The following is a 7,254-nucleotide window of genomic DNA, read 5'->3' on the forward strand; positions in this document are numbered from 1 at the left end:
CAATTGGAGTTCTATTCACGAAGTTATTACCTATGCCTACATGTTCTAGTGTTTTCCCTATTCTTTTCTGTAGTTGTTTAACAGTTTCAGGTCTTCCATTAAGATCCATTTTTAAATTGAGTCTTATACAGGGTGAGAAACTGGAATCTAGTTTCAGTTTTCTACAGATGGATATCCAGTTTTCCCAGCACCATTTGTTGAAGAGGTTATCTTCTCTCCAATGCATTTTTTGGGCTCATTTGTCAAAAATAAAATGGCTGTTGCTGTGTTGGTCTGTGTCTATGCCTTCTATTCTGTGCTGTTGGTCTTCTGTCTTTGTGTCAGTACCATGCTACTTTTATTGCTATGGTTCTGAGGTATAGTTTGAAGTTAGGTGTTGTGATACCACCAGCATTACTCTTTGTGCTCAGAATTGCTTTGACTATTTAGGGTCTTTTGTGCTTCCATTGAACATATAGATTGCTTTTGGCAATACAGCCATTTTCACAATAATGATACTGCTGATCCATAAACATGGGGTATACTATCTTCTAATGTCTTCTTTGATTTCTTTCATTTGTGATTTATAGTTTTCATTGGATAGATCTTTCACTTCCCTCATTAATTTTTTTCCTATGTATTTAAACTTTTTGATGTTATTGTGAGTGGAATTGCTTTCTTGATTTCTTTCTGAGAATTGTTGGTGTATAGAATTTACTTATTTTTGTGTATTGATTTTGTGTTCTGCTACTTTGCTGAATGTTTTTATGAGATCTAAGATTTTAATTAGTGGAGGTTTTAGGGTTTTTTAGGTACAAGGAAAGTGGAGATTTTAGGGTTTTTTAGGTGTCATCTGCAAATAAGGATAATTTCACTTCCTCCTATCTTATTTGAATTCCTTTTATTTCTTCCTCATGTCTTGTTCCTCTGAATAGGAATTCCAAAGAGACTATATTGAATAGTCTTATTCCTGATTTTAGAGTAAATGGCTTTAGTTTTTCCCCATTTAGTATGATCTTGGCTATAGATTTGACTGTATAGTCTTTATAATAATGAGTTATGTTCCTTCTATTGCTAGATTCTTCAGAGCTTTTATCATGAAAGGACGTTAAATTTGTTGAAGGATTTTTCTGCATCTATTGAGATAAACATGTGATTTTTGACCTAGATTCTGTTTATGTGTTATATTATGCTAACTGACTTGCATGTGTTGAATTATTCTTGTGTTCCTGGAATGAAACCTACTTGAGCATGGTATATGGTCTTTTAAATGCATTGTTGGATTTGGCTTGCAAGTATTATATTGAGATTTTTGCATATATGTTTATCAGAGATATTGGCCTATAACTTTCTTTTTTAAAGTGCATCTTTATCTGCTTTTGGTATTAATGTAATACTGGCTTTGTAGAATGAATTTGGTAGTGTTCTTCTTCCTGTATTTTTTTGGAACAGTTTGAAGTATTTTGGCATTAATTCCTTTCTAAAGATATGGTAGCATTCAGCAGTGAATACATCCAGGTCTGGACTTTTCATTTTTAGGAGGTTCTTTATAATTCTTTATAGTTGTCTCTATCTCATTACTTGTTATCCCTACTCCAGTAAAAAACGTAACAATTCAGCAATAAACCAAATATTTGAATGATTAAGAAACAATTGGAACCCTTAACTGTCTCCCCATTAAGGTGGTATGGGAACAAAACTAGCTCCTAGGGGGCTCTGTCACTTTCAATACAAGCTGACAATATTTCTACTTAAATAACATTCTGAAAAACACTGTTGGTTTCCTGTGTATGTCATGGAGCTTTACACCATTAGATAAAAGAGTTATTCAGAGACCCTTCCTGAATAATTCCATCTCTATTCCTGGTTTCTGATAAAATGTTTGATTGCAGCATGAGTCTCTTCAGCAAAAGTTTGTCTAGTCAGCCACACACTTGCCTTCTCTTTATAGTAATACTGAACTTCCTAAGTTTGGCACCATTTGCCATCTTGATGGTTGATAATTTCCCAAATAGTCAAATGTTAGTTTCTTTTGCTTAAAACATTTAATCCTTGGTTTATTATTTTCCTTTGTCATTTTTATATGAACAGCAAAAAAGAAGCCAAACATGTCTTTAAATATTTGCATGGAAATCTCCTCAGGTTAATATCCAAGTTCACCAGTTCCAAGTTCTACTATCCACTAAACTGTAAGACACAATTCAACCAAGTTTTCTAATGCTATATACCACAAATCACCATTTTCCAGTTTCCAATAGCATGTTCCTAACTTCCTTATGAACCCTCACCAGAAATGCCTTTCCCCATTTTTGTGGTGTTGGGATCAAACCCAGGACCACACACATGCTAGGCAAGTGGTCTACCACTGCACTACTTCCTCACCACCAGAAATACCTTTAATATTCAAACTTCTATTATGTTCTGTTCAGAAAATATATTCTCTAAAATGATATATGCTTTTACTGCCACCATCATCACTTCTCTTGAACTATACCAAAAGGCTGTTATACTTCCATATTTCTACCAACTGTCTCTCCAGAACAGTCTAAGCTTCTCAAAATTCCTCTGATCTTTTCCCATTATCCAATTCCAAGCCACTTCATATTTTTAGGTATTTGTAATAGAAATATCCCAATGTCATTAACATTAGTATGTATCAGTACTTGATGGACATGTGGTTTGTTTCTACCTGTGGGTTATGACGATCAATAATGCTCTGAATATTCATGAATGGGCTTTTAAATAGATTTTTCTCATTTCTCTTCAGGATATAACTATGAGTAGAGATACTGGATCATGGAATCACCATGTTTAACATTTTGAGGAGCTCTCAAACTATTTTCCAAAGTGGCTGCACCATTTTTACATCCCACCAATAATATATGAAGGTTCTAAATTTTTCTACACCCCCATAAACACTCAGTATTCTCTGTTTTCTTTACTCTAATCATTCTAGTAAGGGTTACGTGGCATGTTTATGTGGTTTGATTTGCATTTACCTGGTAACTAAGTTGTTGATTATATGTCTTTTACATTTTGGCAATTTGTATGGCTTCTGTAGAGAAATCTCTATTCAAATCTTTTGTCCATTTTAGTGGGCTTTAAAAATCTTATTATTATTGAATTATAAGAATTCTTGCTGGGCATAGTAGTACATGCCCATAATCTCAGCTATTCAAGAAGCGGAGGCAGGAGGATCTCAAGTTCAAGTATAGTCAGAGCAAAGCTATTGAAACCCCTATCTCAAAAACAAAATGAAAACAAGAGTTCTGGGTGAGTTTCTCAAGCTGTAGAGTACCTGCTGGCATGTGTGAGGCCCTGGGTTCATTCCTCAGTAAAACACACACACACGCACACACACACACACACACACACACACACACACTTCTTTATATATTCTAGACTTAAATTCCTTATTAGATATATAATTTGCAAATATTGTCTCATAGTGTAAAATTGAAATCAAAAGTTAATATAGAACCAGAGGTGTCGCTCAAGTAGTAGAGCTTCCAAGTTCAAATCCCAATAGAGAAAGAAGGAAAGAAAGAGAAAAAGAGAAAGAGAATATAAACTCCTGATTTATATTTCCTAGCAATGTTCATATGTAGAGCCTAAAAATAGTGATACTCAAATAGAAATAAGCCAATTACAGTGGTCAATTATGTGTGTCAACTTGATGGAATTGAGGAAGACCCAGCTAGCTGGTAAAACTTTACTTCTGGATGTCTTTGAGCAGCTTTTCAGAAGATATTAGCAACTAAATCAGTCAACAAAGTATCAAAGATCTGCCCTCACCAATGTAGGCAGACACTATCTTATCCACTGAGGGTTCAATAAAACAAAGAGGTGGAAAAGGGCAAATTATATGTCTCTTCCTAGCTCAACATCTATCTTGGTTCATGGACATCTCCTGGTTCATGGATTGTAAAACTCCAGGACTTATACCAGAATCCCTCCTGCCCTCACAATTCTCAGGCCTTGGACTTAGAGTTATTCCATTGGCTCCCTGATTCTCATGCAGTTAGACTCACACTGAAATATACTACTGGCTACCTGGTTCTCCATCTTGCAGATGGGCATAGTGTGCAACTTCTCAACTTTCATAAACATGTAAGCCAATTTCCTATAGCAAAGACCCTCTTACATACACACAAACACACACACACACACACACACACACACAGATTGCCTTTGTGTCTGTGAGTTTTGTACTCAAGGATCCAATCAATTGTATATCAAAAATATTTGGGAAAATTTGCATCTATATTGATCATGTGCAGGTATTTTTTCTTGTCAATGTCCCAAATAGTGCATATAGCATATATTTACATGGCACTTACATTGTGTTGAGTCTTGTAAGTAACCTAAGTATAATTTGAAGTACAGGAGAAGGTGTGATATGTTATTTGTAAATAATACACCCTTTTCCATAAAAGACTTGAGCATTTTTCAGATTCTGTTTGTGCACAGGATCCTGGAACCAATCCCCCATGGAGTGAGATGATTTTTTTCATTTTCTCTGTAGAACCTTAACTAATCTAATAAACTAGCACCCAAATCCTTGTTTCCAAAAACCTCCTGAGAACCTTAAACAATTAGTGACTCTAGGTGTTTTTAAGGAATGAACAAGGTGAACACAAAATGCCATAAAGCAAAGAAGCATTAAAGATTAATGATGTGGTCAAAAAGGACAAGTTCAATGGATTTCCATGGCCAAATTTGAGACAGTAATAACACTTTAAAAAATTACAACTACAGCTTATTACAAATATTGAATAAAGAGAATCCATAAGTCCATGGTAATTATGTTAGTCTGTTTCTCATTGTTATTGCAAAATACCTGAGATAATTAACTTACAAAGAGAAGGTATTATGTTGACTCATAGTTTTGAAAGTTCTAGTCCAACATTGGGCGATTCCATTGCTTTAAGCTTCTGACAGGACGGGGGTGCCAGATGGTAATGTTCAAGAACATATGGAAGTGCAAACTTCTCTCGTTGTGGCCAGGAAGGAGTAGGACAGGGAAATGAGATGGGGCAGGGTCCCACAATTCTCTGCCAGGGCACACTTCCAATCATGTAAGAACCTTCCACTAAGTTCCATTTTCTAAGGGTTATACCACCTCCCAACAGTGCTACCCTAGGACCAAGCATTTAACACATGAGCCCTTTGGAGACTTTCAACATTCTAACTACTGCAATAATGCTAATGGCAAGAGGGAGGGAGAAGAAAACTCATTCATTTCTACTGGAGGTGACTGTTAAACTAACTCATCTTTCTAAAAAGAAGTAATTAGTAGAGAAAAATAAGTATTTACCCTATCTTTAAAAGAGAAACAACATTTCATCTGCAACTGATGGTGGAAGGCCCCATTTTACAGAAGAATGCCAAATAATAAATGTAGTTGGAGTGCTACAACTGGAAATTCACTATTTTTCAAAAGCTAATATGACACTGCTTCAGGCAAGGATCATCAGGCCATGCAAAAAAAAAAATCAGCTGAGGCTCAGTGCTAATAGCTCACAATTGTAATCCTCACTTCTCAGGAGGCTGAGATCAAGAGTATTGTGGTTTGAAGCCAACCCAGGGAGTAAGAAATTTAGTGATACCCCATCTCAACCAACAGTTGGGCCCAGTGGCATACACTGTCATCCCAGCAACAGTGGGAAACTTTAAATGTGAGGATCTGGGTTCAGGCTGGTCTGGGCAAAAAGCTAGACCCTATCTCAAAAATAGCTAGAGTAAAAAGAGTTGGAGGCATGACTCAAGCAGTAGAATACTTGCCTAGCAATCACAAAGCCCTGAGTTCAAACTTCAGTACTACCAAAAAAAAGAAAAGAAAGAAAGAAAGGAAAGAGAAAAGAAACATAAACACATCAGGTGAAAATATTTTGCAACAGGATGGTCACCAAGTGTAAAAATGTCACCCCATTCATTTCTTGATACTGTAAAAGGGAAAGTCCCTTTGCAGGGTTAAGTTCTGGTGATCATCACTCAAAGCAAGTAATCAAAGTTAGCATGACCCATGGGAAACAATCTGATACAGTGCAATATGAGATACAGAACATGGTCTATGAAGGAATTCTTTCCAAAACTGTTTAACTTGAATCTAAACAAGCCATTTAACCTCCCCATGTTAGGAACTACAAGTGCATCAGTCAAGGTTCTAAAAGGAAACAACCACCATACTCAAATTAGTACTCACAAATATATACAAGAGACTAACTCTGCTTACATGTAGTCTGCCATGCTTCTTTTCTGTAATAAACTTTCACTTTATTTTTCTTCAAAAAAGTGTAGTAAAGGAAGTACTTATGCTTTTGGAAAAGATGAAATAACAAAGACTATATGTTACTATCCTACCCCAAATAACCAAACATTGGACAATCTATAAAAAAAAAAAACAGTTTTTATCAGCTAATGAAGAAGAGCAACCCCTGAAAGACAGCAGGCCAATTATGAACTTGTTGCTTCTTGGCTCCAAATTCAATCCTCAAGGCCTAATCTACAAAAAATGAAAAATGATCCCTTAGATATTTCTCCATTGTCAGTTGACACAATGTTAAGCTCTGTGAGCAGAGGAAATAAGAAAGACATTGCAGAAAGAAGGAGTTTTACTTACTTGCTTAGAAATGCTTGCTGATTGGGTCCCTGTGATGTGCTTGGTTTCCCCAGTACCAGATGCCAGTAGCTCAGACAACCATGTCTAAAATAAAGCTGCCACTAACACTATACTTTATAGTGGAGTACTTAATACATTTCTCCTAGATCAGAAACAAGACAAGGATGTACATTCTGGTTTTTTTTTTTTTTCTATTCAACACTGTTTTGGAAATTATAGCTTATCATGTAGGTCAAGAAAAAGAAATTTTAGACCTGGGGTCATGACTCAAGAAGTAGAGTACCTGCATAACAAGTACAAGGCCCTGAGTTCAAACCCTAGTACCAAAAAAAGAAAAACAAAACTGAAATTAAAAATTTTCCAGATTGAGAAGGAAGAATCACAATGGTCTTATTTTGCAGCAAAACAATCATCTGTGTAGAAAACCTGACAAATTCTACCAAGGAGCTACTAGAACTTATAAGTAATATTAGCAAGATTGCAGAATTTAAGACAAAAGTCAAGTGTAGCTAGCAATGAATAACTGAAAATTAAAATTTAAAACAATACTTTCAGCAACCATTCCCCCTTAAAGGGCCAACCTTGCTTCAGACCACTCACCCCAACCCCGCATATATATAACTCCCATAGTAAAAACAACTTAGTTAGAAGTT

This window comes from Castor canadensis, chromosome 3 (genome assembly GCF_047511655.1).
Source record: "Castor canadensis chromosome 3, mCasCan1.hap1v2, whole genome shotgun sequence".
Taxonomy (NCBI): domain Eukaryota; kingdom Metazoa; phylum Chordata; class Mammalia; order Rodentia; family Castoridae; genus Castor; species Castor canadensis.